Here is a 12,084-nt window from a genome sequence, read left to right as displayed (position 1 = left end):
GAAGGTGGGAGGAGGTTTGGGGAAGTAGGTGATGGGGTTGCAGGGCCGCAGTCATAATGAGCACTGGGTGTTTTATGGAAATGTTGAATCACTATATTTTAAACCTGAAAGTAATACTACATTGAATGTTTACTATGTGGAATATGAATAAAATCTCAAATGATGTATTTACAGTGTCTGCAAATGGCCTTGTTGGCATACAGCCCATGAAGAAATATTTATTCCAGAAAATATACTGACAGACGGAAAAGCTAGAATTTTTTTTTTTTAATTTTTTTTTCAACGTTTATTTATTTTTGGGACAGAGAGAGACAGAGCATGAACGGGCGAGGGGCAGAGAGAGAGGGAGACACAGAATCGGAAACAGGCTCCAGGCTCTGAGCCATCAGCCCAGAGCCCGACGCGGGGCTCGAACTCACAGACCGTGAGATCGTGACCTGGTTGAAGTCGGACGCTTAACTGACTGCGCCACCCAGGCGCCCCGGAAAAGCTAGAATTTTGAGCTAAGGTATGTGCCTTTCCTTCCCCACCCCAGCTCAGCAAATGGAAACTCCAGTACAAGGAGCTGGGACTATAGGCATGTGTACTGAGCCTGGCTGCAACCTCCCCTCCAGACTGTTGCAACCAATACCAGGGTTCCTGGTGACCAGCTCCTGTTCAGAGGACTCTTTCCCAGAGGGACAGGATGTCAGTGACCCTAAGCTGTTTGCTGTTGAGGCCAAGCCCCAGCAGGTGCCACTGAGATGTGGGACTCACTCATTGTTTGCATCCCCACTCCCAGGATGGAAACTCTGCCCTGGGCACAGTCCACTAGGGATGCTGGGAGCCTGGTGGCCCCAGACCTGACTTGTACGGCAGGGGTCTCATGCCACCAGGACAAGCAAGCCTCAAAGAAGTGCAGCTGCCACTCACCCCTAAACTGAGCCCTTATTTTGTCCCCACCTGTAGCTGCAGAGTTTTGCCCAGCGCAGGGGGGAGCTGGAGCAATCCACTAAACCAAGGTACAAATCTGTTCCAGTACAACTGACTTCATTTCCAGCTGAGGGTGAGGAAGGTCTGGGCCTCATGTTGTGGGAGAGTCAGGTGCAGGAGACAGATGGTTTCAGTGGAGGATTCCTAACCTACTCCTCCTCACCTGCAGGAGAGAGCCAGAGCCAGGGACAGTTGAGGGAACGGCTCCTGTCAGAACACATGTGAGATTATGGCCTCAACAATTCTCCATTCAGAGGGGTCCGAGTTTGTAGGGTTTAGTCTGTGGAGAGTTGAAACATCTTGGTTACAACATTTAAAATTTCAACATGACTAGGTTTTAGGTCATTTCTATCTACAGTAAGGGTTTCCTTGAGGTCTCCTATGCTTTCCTCAAGCACAGCAAGTATCCTTATGATAGTTGTTAAAAATTCTATTTCCTTGTGAGAGTTTTTAGAAATTCTGTTTGAGGCATATTAGTTATATGTGCTTTAATAATATCCCTGGCAATGACCTTTTATCGTTTTTTCTTTTGGGATGAATTCCTCCATCATGGTGTATGTCTATATCTCTGCTTTCTTAAGTGTTTTAGAAAATCCTGTTTTGTTTTCTGCTTCTAGAGTAGTGTCTTTATTGAGAAGTGTTCAATTGCTGTTGAGGGCTTGACGCTTTAGGAAGCATTTGTTGCATATTCTGTGTGCACTGTGCAGTCGTGTATTGGTTGCTCTGTCCCTCAGCTAAGTCCTCTGCAGAGTTTCTCCTTTTCTCCATTGATGAGTCTTTAGACATTGTCCAAAATGTTGTGAGTTTTAACCAGGTGAGTTTGTTCTGCCTGTTAAAAGAGGCTAATTCCTATTTCCCCTAGAGGTGAAGCTATGCCTCACTATATGGTCAGGAGACTTGGTGCCTTTGTGGGTATATGTCGTCTTTTGATGGAGGGGCGCGGTGCTGATCTGGTTTCCAGGCCCTCTTTCTCTACTAAGGAAGCACCTGAGGAAGGCAAAGGGGGGTATAGCTTGGTGTCAGTGGCTCAGCTTCTACTGGGAGGTTCTGTGCTGCTCATTGAATTCTGTCCATGCTGATTGGTAGGAGGAAATATTGGCATGAGCTCCCTATCTAGTCCCTTGAGTTGGAGTTCCCAGCCTCCCCTGTTCAGGAAGCCCTCCCACAGAGAGAACAATCTGTACCTGTGGGTCCCAGACTTCCATAAGAACCCTGCCTTCACCCTGTCTGTGTCCAAACCATTGACCCACCTGGTGGCACAGGGCTCTTATGTTTTATCTCAGGAGCTCTAGCTGGGTTTGAAAACTCCAAATTATATGAACTCAATATGACTGGGACCCCACTGATCCTCTGTGAGAGGGTCTCGCTGTGCTGAGCCTGGAGTTAGTTATCCCAGGAGGGCAGTTGCATGAACACTAGGGGCTTGGAGTTCATGGTGAGGAAGAACATGAAGGCAGCATTCAGTTAGCTGCTCTCAACAGAGGCTCCTATGCTAATGACCAGGGCAGTGCAATGGTGCCTGTCAGCTCTCCTGCCCCACGAGAGGCAATACACCCTTTACGAAATGCACCCTGAGAAGGGAACTGTCTCTCCCCAAGTCGCCCAGGGGATTCTCAGACCACAATGTCCGCTATGCGACTCTGCCCTCCTTCTCCACCGAAGCACAGCTATGCCCACCAGGCTCCATGCCAGTGATGGCATGGACTTCTAAATCTTCAGTCTTTGAACTGCACATTTACAGGAGGTTGACTTGTCATGATTACCTTTATGTGTCATCTTGACTGCATCATGGTGCCTAGAAGCCCCACTGTTTCTGTGGATGTCTGTGATGTGTTCCAGAAGAGACTGGCATTTCTATCCAAGGTTTCTGTCTGCCTGGGCATCACCCATTCCATTAAGGGTCTGAATAGAAACTGATGCAGAGGGAGGAGGAATTCCCTCAGTTTTACTTCCCATGTGCGTGTTTGAATTGGAACATTGGTCTCCTCTGGCCCTTGTTCTGAGAGTTACATCATCAGCTCTTCACGTTTGAGACTAGAAACAAGTTCAGAATCAGATGAGGATTACACTACTGGTTTTCCTGGGTCTCCAGCATGTGAGAGTGGAATGTGGGGGCTTATCAATGTATTTAGTCATGGAAAGCAATGTGGTTTGGTTTCTGTTCCTCGGGAGAATCCTGACTAATACATGGAAGTGAATTATCTCTTCTTTAGAGGAATTGGATAAAGCTGTAGCTCATTTAAAGTCCTGAGTAGCAAGTGCCAGGAGGGAAGTGTCACATTGTTGGGACAAGTGCTGGGTGAAGATAATGTGGGTCTGGGGGATCCTGTAGTCCTGGCTGCACAGTGAGTGCATCTGGGACTCCTGTTGGGGCGCCTGGGTGGCTCAGTTGGTTAAGCAGCCGACTTTGGCTCAGGTCATGATCTCGCGGTCCGTGAGTTCGAGCCCCGCATCGGGCTCTGTGCTGACAGCTCAGAGCCTGGAGCCTGTTTCAGATACTGTATCTCCCTCTATCTGACCCTCCCCCATTCATGCTCTGTTTCTCTCTGTCTCAAAAATAAATAAACATTAAAAAAATACTTTATAAAAAAAAGGTTCAGCTGTTGTTCGTCAGGAAATCTGCAAATCACTCATATATGAGTGACAGGAGTAAGCAATGCAAACAACTGTGTCTTTCTGCATGTTAGGGTAGTTTTCCTATGACAACACAGTTGTTAATTCAGAGAGTTAATAGATAAACACAGAATCCTGTGACCAGAGAGGCCCCCTGGAGAAACTGCTGTGTGGAGAAGAAGCCCCAGACCCTGACAGGAAACCTGCCTGCAACCTCCATCTTCACCTGCTCCTGGCAACACAAAGCAGAATTGTGCATAGTGTGCGCCCCCTGGTGGTGCTGATCCCCTCCTGCAGGGAGGTTTGTGTGTGGGCTCCCAGTGAGGTCCCCTCACCGTGTCTCTTGCACAGTAATATGTGGCCGTGTCCTCGGTCTTCAGGCTGTTCATCTGCAGATATAGTACGTTCTTGGAGTTGTCTCTGGAGATGGTGAATCGGCCCTTCACGGAGTCTGTGTAGTATGTGCTACTTCCATCATATCTAATATATGCGACCCACTGCAGCCCCTTCCCTGGAGCCTGGCGGACCCAGCTCATTCCATAGCTACCGAAGGTGAATCCAGAGGCCACACAGGTTAGTCTCAGGGACCCCCCAGGTTTCACCAGGTTTCCCCCAGACTCCACCATCTGCACGTCACACTGGACACCTGCAGACACAAGACATCTTGGTCAGGAAACTGTCACACATCCATTCTTTCTCAGTCATGTCCACTCACATATGCAGTGTCTCTCGTTCACCATGAATTACCTTTTAAAAGAGCAACAAGGAAAACCCAGCCAAGCACAAACTCCATGGTGAGGTGTCTATGTTCTGTGCTGATCACAGAATGGGAACACCTGGGACTCCCGGGGCTGGGGCTCCTCTCCCAGCTGCAGGGTTGGAGCTGGACTGGTTTAATCAACAAGGGGAGGGCCCTATTTGCATATCCTCTGACTATATATCTGGCTCCAGACTTAGATTTGTTTCAAATTTAAAACGAGTGTTGAGAGGCACTTCTAGATCACTTCTTGCAGAAGGGACTGTGACTGTATAAATAATTCTAATCTGTGAACACAGTTATCTTTTCATCTGTGTTTGCCATTTTACATGTCTTTCTCCCAGCAGGTCATGTTTGGTATGCCATTTTAATTTTTGGTGAAATTTAATCCTAAATACTTTATTTTGTGCCATATAATTTTAATATGTGTTTATTTTTGTGTGACAGAGAGAAGGAGAGAGAGATCAGAGAGAGAGAATGGGACAGAGAATCCCAAGCAGGCTCTGCACAATCATTGCAGACCCTGCCTCAGAATTAAACTGAGGAACCATGAGATCATGACCTGAGCCAAAATCAACAGTAGGCACTTAACGGATTGAGCCACACAGGTGCTCAATTATGTGCCATTTTCAATTGTGTGGTTTTGTTAGTTTATTCATATACTATGTTTTTTGTGTGTGGAAATACAACATATTTTTGTATGTTGATTTGTATCCTGAACTTTTCCTGAGTTTATTAGTTCTGATACTTTTTTTTGTGGAGTTTCTAAGGTTTCACTATATGTAAGTTCGTGTGATTCTCAAACAAATAATTTTCTTCTTACTGATTTACATGTCTTTATTTCATTTTCTTACCTAATTTTTATGGGTACATCTTCAACTTGTAGGAGCAGAAAGCTTTTTCCTTCTTTGCTTCTGTGTTCTTTGTCTGGTCTAAGGATTCAATTGACATAAGACAGATCTACAGAAGAGAATAAATTTCATTTTGCATGTGCACAAGCTTCCTAATAATATGATACCCAGAGAATGAAGAAAGCAGGTGGCACTTGTGCCTTTTAGAATAAAAAACAATGATTTTGTGAAGAGTTAACAAGACAGAGATTTGGGTTTGGGCAAGTCAATTAGTGAGGAATTAACCAGGCTTCTTTGCACAGCCTTCTTGGTGCTAAGATCCCATTTCTGGTGCTAAGGATGGTTCTTCCATTCTGGTAGAGGGGAAGACGTTTCCCAGGAGAGATTTATTTCCTGCTCTCAGGGGGACAAAGAAGGGTCACAGTTTCCTTAGACTAGCTGTTACTCAAGTGACTTTCCTCCAAATAAGCAATGTGACAAGATGACATACATTGGGTGCCATATTTTACTGGTCTTCATGTTACCATGTGGAATACCTATGTAGGAAATGAGCATCCTTGCCCAGCTCCTAATGTGACAGGAAAAGCTTCAGTTTTTCACTGTTAAATATGCTGTCAGGTGTGGGCTTTTCATATATGGCCACGATTTTGTGGAGGTTATTTCTTTCTTTCCCTCAGTTGCTGAGATTTTTTAATAATGACAAGATTTTTAATAATGATAATGTTGAATTTTGTCTAGTTTTATATGTATCAATAGATGATGATATAGATGATCAACAGATGTGACTGTATTGTCACATATGACCCTTTCATTGTGCTGTTGCTTTCACTATGCTAGGAGTTTTGCATGTATGTCCATCTGAGATATTGGCCTTTAGTTTCTCTTCTTACGGTGTCTTTCGATTTTGCAGCATAGTAAGGTTGGTCTTGTAGATGAATTGGGGCATATTCCTTTCTTTTCAGTTTTTGGTAAGAGTCTGAGAGGTATTGTCATTAAGTCTCTTTTATATTTTGATATAATTCATAGATAAAGCCCTGTGTACTAAGCTGACTTTTTTCTTTTGGGGCGGTGTATGATTAGATTATAGATTGAATTTTATTTGTTTTCATTCTGTTAATTTTATGTTTCTTCATGTACAGTCTTGCAGATTGTTTGTCTCTGGAAATTTCCTAGTTGCCCTTAGTTATCTAATAATGGGTCTATAATTATCTAGGAATTTTCTGTTATTGTTTTTCACTTCTTTGGTATCAGTTACGTCCCCTCCTTAATTCTGATTGTATCTGTTTGAGTTTTACCTATTTTCCTTTTTTTTTTTTACCTATTTTCCTAATAGAGATGGTTTTTAAATTGCATTTAGCTTTCCAGATATACATTTCAATTTGTTAATTTTTTGTATTATTACACTTTTTATTCCTTTTATCTGTTCTAATAATTTCTAATATTAGTTGAGTTAATAAAAATGCCAATGAATGCATCTGGGAAATTCTTATTTATATGGTACCACAAAGCACACAGAAGTGAGAAAACAATCCTGAGATAGAAGAACAAACCTGGAGACAGCACACATCCTTCTTTCTAAGTATATTGCAGAGGTACATTGTCTATAACACGGTGCTGGTGGCACAGAGTCAGACACACAGACCAGTGGAGCAGATTACAGAGACCAGAGTGAAATGTGTCTGGATGCAGTCAGCAAATCCTCCATGAGATTTCATAGAATTAAAATTAGGGAAAAAATGGCCTCTTTCACAAATGGTTTTGAATTTCAGTGAGTAAAATAATGACATTTGGTCCTTATCTTATACCATACAGATATGTAGACCCCCATTCAGCCCCTTCCCTGGAGTCTGGCAGACCCACCTCGTCAATTAGCTACTGAAGGTGAATCTAGAGACTGCACAGGAGAGTCTCAGGGACCCCCTCCCCTGCCGGGCTTCTCAGGTATCCCCCAGACTCTACCAGCTGTACGTCACACAAGACATCTACAGATACAAGTCAGGAAACTGTCACACATCCACTGTTTCTCTCACTTGTATTCACTAACATAGTCAGTGTTTCTTGTTCATCATGAATTACTGTTTAAAATAGAACCAAGGAAAACCAAAGTGAACCCAAACTCCATGGTGAGATGTCTGTGTTCTGTTCTGATCACTGAATGTGAACACTTAGGGGCTGGGGCTCTTCTCCCAGATACAGTTTCAGGGATGGGAGAGTTTAATCAGCATACAGATGTCCTTTGACAATATAGCAAATTTTGCAATAGAATGCTCAAGAAGCCAGTGGCCCTTGGCAGGTGTAAGGGATGGGGCAGTGTTTGGTGTCACAATATCTTTCAGGACATTGTGATTTATTAATTTGTGATTTTGCTGCAGTGATTATAAGTACCCATGATAATCCTTATTTTCACATATGCACCCAAACACTTGAGGTAAGAATCAGTATACCACCATTGTACAGGTTAACAGATACACTGCAGCAGAGACAGAGTGTGTGAGTGTCCAAGATCACGTATGAGGTGAGAGTAGTCCCAGTATCTGGACCTGTGCTCCCCATCAGGGGACCCACCTGCCTCCTGAACCACATGCAGGACATGGCTGGACATCCCAGTGAGGTTTGCAGGTTCCTGACCTTCTAGAAGTCCCAGGAGAGTGATGGATGGAAGCCAAGTCTATTGTGTCACAAATTGGAGAGAGTGAGAAGCCTCGACAGAGACTCACAGAGCTGCTGGAGATTCCAGGGGTTTTCTACAAACACAAGGGGTCATTTACACATGAACTCTATGTGGACATCAATGGAAACCCTCCATATGGAGCCTCTGGGTGGCTCAGTTGGTTAAGTGTCCGATTTTGACTCAGGTCATGGTCTCACAGTTTATGAGTCTGAGCCTTGTGTCGTGCTCTGTGCTGACAGCTCAGAGCCTGGAGACTGCTTCATATTCTGATACTGTGTCTCCTCTCTCTCTCTTCCCCTTGCCCACTCGTAGTCTGTCTCTCTCTCTCTTAAAAATAAATAAACATTAAAAAAGAAAGCCTCAATAACGTTCAAATGGTTGAATTTTATTAAAATATGTTGACAGCAAAACACCTGAGATCAGGAAGGATGATGTTAATTAAAAATATATCTTCATCTATGAAATGCAGATCATTATTCTTCTAAACTCTTGTTAATGTGAGAATGATCAAAGATATATTTATCCCAGTGTCTGACCTTGGGAAAATTTGTGTATTCCCATTATCATGGTTTATTTAAACAGGGAGGACACTTGTGTGTTTCCACAGCTTTTACAAACTCTTTGCTGTGTTCATGTCAGAATAAGTGTGCAGAGCCTGGATCTGAAAGCCCTTGAGAGGAGACCAGTCCTCAACCAATCTCTTGTCCTGGATCATGAGCTCCCTGGTCTCTGAGTTCCCCCTGGTGGTTGTGATTGCCCCCGGTGGTCCCCGTGCTCCTGTTGTTTCACAGAACCCTGCAGAGATACAGTGACTCCTTTATTCCCCTCCCCATTTATGCAACATGCAAGGGTGAGACCCTTCCATCATGAGCACTGCAGACCCTTCTGTTCACAGGATGTCTCCTCCTACATATTTTCCATCTTTGAACCCTTCACTCTGCTTCTTGCCTATAAATATACAGTTATATTTCCTTTAATCATTGGTGAGCAACAATCTTGAATAGTTATCCTTATCAGCTGGCAAGAGTCAGAAGAACTTTTCATTTGATAATCGAGAGAACAAAAGAAAATTTTTGGGCTCAGAAATTCTGCTTTCATGAAACTGGGATAAATGTGCTCAGTTTCAAACACGTACCACCTTTAAGAAAAAAGGAAGTGTCAATCCCAGAGACAAGTTGGAGTCTGAGATTCAGAGCATTCTGTCTTTGAACCTAACGGGTTTCCCCAGATTGATAATCAAATTGTTTCTTGTTGGTGATGCACTTCTCAATTACACTGTATTTCTTCTGGCATAGGAATGTCAGTACCTGTTAAGTTATAGTTACCATGCAGAAGCATTCAGAAGAACATGAATGGTTTTCTGGAAATGCAGGTCGGCTTATGGAGAGGGTTTCACCCCAGGATGGAAGGTACCACGGTCTCACCCTACCCAAGCTACATGGTTAGATTTGGGGTTTGAGAGGTAGTGAAATTTAGGTACGTTTTGGACTTGACTTAATATTTAATGATTTGACATATTGGAGGATTTGGGGGTGTGGTAATGTGAGTGTCATGTGGGATGGAGGTGAACTTTCCCTGACATCAGTGTGGACTGTGTTCGTCTATGTCATTCTTGAACCTGTGTACAATAACTTACGTGGCCAAAGGGACTTGTCACATGAGATTAATTTTGAGACATTGATATTACTGCCATGTGTATGAGTTTGGGGATGGAGTTCATGACACAGATGGGCAGTCACCAAATGTCCATCTGGGAACTGAAGATGAGAGGGTCCTGAAGACAGCACATCTGTGGGAGGGAATACCTTGAGAATTGTGGGATGAAACCCCTCATCACCAGTCACAGACACATTCTTGCATGAAGTCCATGTCTCCCTCTGGATCTGAGTGTCTAACTGAACCAAGGTGGATATGCATGGATGTCCCCAAAATGCTCCGAGGTGAAGATAAACAGTAAGGAAGGAAACATGAAGAAAGACAGATAACAACAAGGAAAGACACATAAAGGAGTCATTGCCATTGAGAGAGGACTTCTGGGGCTGACATGCATCCTGTTTTCTGCAGCCTTGATGGGACGATGTTGGACACTAGCCAGTGGAGTTTGGGGGAAGCCCTACAAACTGGGCTCTGGGATGTAAGACCAGAACCATAGCCACTCTCAAAGCTGACTGTATTGTGGACAAGTGACATGACTCGGGAGGTCCCTCACCTGAGGGTAAAGAGATGTTCTGGCCACCCTGTGGCCCCTCCACCCTCTGAGGTCATTCCCTCCAGATGTTATACATTCACAGCTTCTATTGTATGTGAAATGTACCCTCTCTCAGTAAGGCGATGGTCCACTGCTGGTTCTCGGGGGATCCGTCCTTGTGACCTTGTCTCTGGTATAAACCTCTTCTCTGTCTTCTAAAAATGAAAGCAAAGTTCCCCTTAACATGCAGCTAAAATTCAATATTGTGCCCTCACTTGGATCCAATTATTTTTTGGTGTAAATCACTAGTGAAATTGTCGTCTGTTTGGAAATTCCCTTCAGAAGCAAGTAGTGGAATACATGGGTGGTGTCAGGTGGTGTAGACCAGTGGAACAGCACATGGTAACCATGCATCCTCAAGGCTGAACTTGTTCCCTAGTGAGGAATGGGAAGTACAAGGAATGCCAGCTGACACTAGTCTGTGCTTTCTGAGTACCCAGCAGACCTGGGTGAACGGGCCTGCTCCAGGAGCAAGGACGTCTACACACAGGGAATACATAGATGCCAGCTGTCTAGACAGACTGCCCATGAGATGTGGTCACAGAGGAGCTGGGAAGGGCAGCTGGGGTTTGAATTCCAACTCACGTGGCACCAACATTGGGAATCATGAGTATGTTTGTTAATTAATGTCCACTACCAGTTAGGGATAAAATGGGTAAATGCAAGTAGTTATACTTACTGCCCTAGATCCCATTGGTTATGACCATTTGTAACAAAATTTGTCCCCTTCCTTTTTCCCCCCTGTTTTTTAATGTCTGAAGATTTTATTTATTTACATTTTTGTTAGTTAACATGTAGTGTAGTTTTAGTTTTGGGAATAAAATTTAGTGATTCATCACATACATTAACACCCAGTGCACATCACAACAAGTGACCTACAGAATCTCCATCACCTGTTTAGCTATTTGAATCAGAAATTTTGTGTCCTTTGTGTAAATACGTTGTAGAGAAATTGGTGGGACATAAGGTAATTCTATTTTAACATTTTAAACTCTTCTCCAGTGTGGTCACACTACTTTGCATTCCCACCAAGAGTATAGGAAGGTTCCTCTGTCTCCACATCCTTGCCAATATCTGTTGTTTCCTGAATTGTTCATTTTAGCCATTCTGACAGGTGTGAGGTGGTATCTTATCATGATTTTGAATTGTTTTCCCCCAATGATGAGTGATGTTGAGCATCTTTTCATGTGTCTCTTAGCCATCCAGATGTTTTCTTTGGAAAAGTGTCTGCTCATGTCTTTTGACCATTCACTGGATATTTGTTCTGTGTTTGTTAAGTTCTTATAGATTTTGGATAGTAACTTTTACCACGTATGTCATTTTCAAATATCTTCACTCCTCTGTCAGTTGCCACTTAATGTTGTTGATTGTTTCCTTCACTGTGCAGAAGCTTTTTATCTGGATGAGGTCCCAATAGTTCATTTTTTGCTTTTGTTTTCCTTGCCTCTAGAGGCATGTCTATTAAGGAGTTGCCTAGGTCGAGGTCAAAGAGGTTTCTGCCTGTTTTCTCTTATAGATGTTGATGCTTTTAGGTCTTACATTTAGGTTTTTCATCCATTTTGGATATATTTTTGTGTTTGCTGTAGGAAAGTGTTCCAGATTCAATCTTCCTCATGTTACTATCCAGTTTTCCCAGCACCGTTTGCTGAACAGACTGTTCAGCAAATCTGGTTCTCTATTCTGTCCCATTCATGTATGCGTCTATTTTTGTGCCAGTACCATGCTTTCTTGATGATTACAGCTTCGTAATACAGCTTGAAGTCTAGAATTGTGATGCCTCCAGCTCTGGATTTCTTTTTCAACATTGCTCTGCCTATTCGGTGTTTTATGGTTTTATACAAATTTTAAAATTCTTTGTTCTTTTTCTGTGAAGAATGTTGGTGTTATTTTGGTAAGGGTCACATTGAATATGTAGATTGCTTTGGGTAGTATTGATATTTTAGCAATATTTGTTTCCCAATCCACGACCATG

This window comes from Puma concolor, chromosome B3 (genome assembly GCF_028749965.1).
Source record: "Puma concolor isolate L17-30 chromosome B3, mPumCon1.1.hap2, whole genome shotgun sequence".
NCBI classification, from domain to species: Eukaryota; Metazoa; Chordata; class Mammalia; order Carnivora; family Felidae; genus Puma; species Puma concolor.
Note: the sequence above shows the minus strand (reverse complement) of the source record.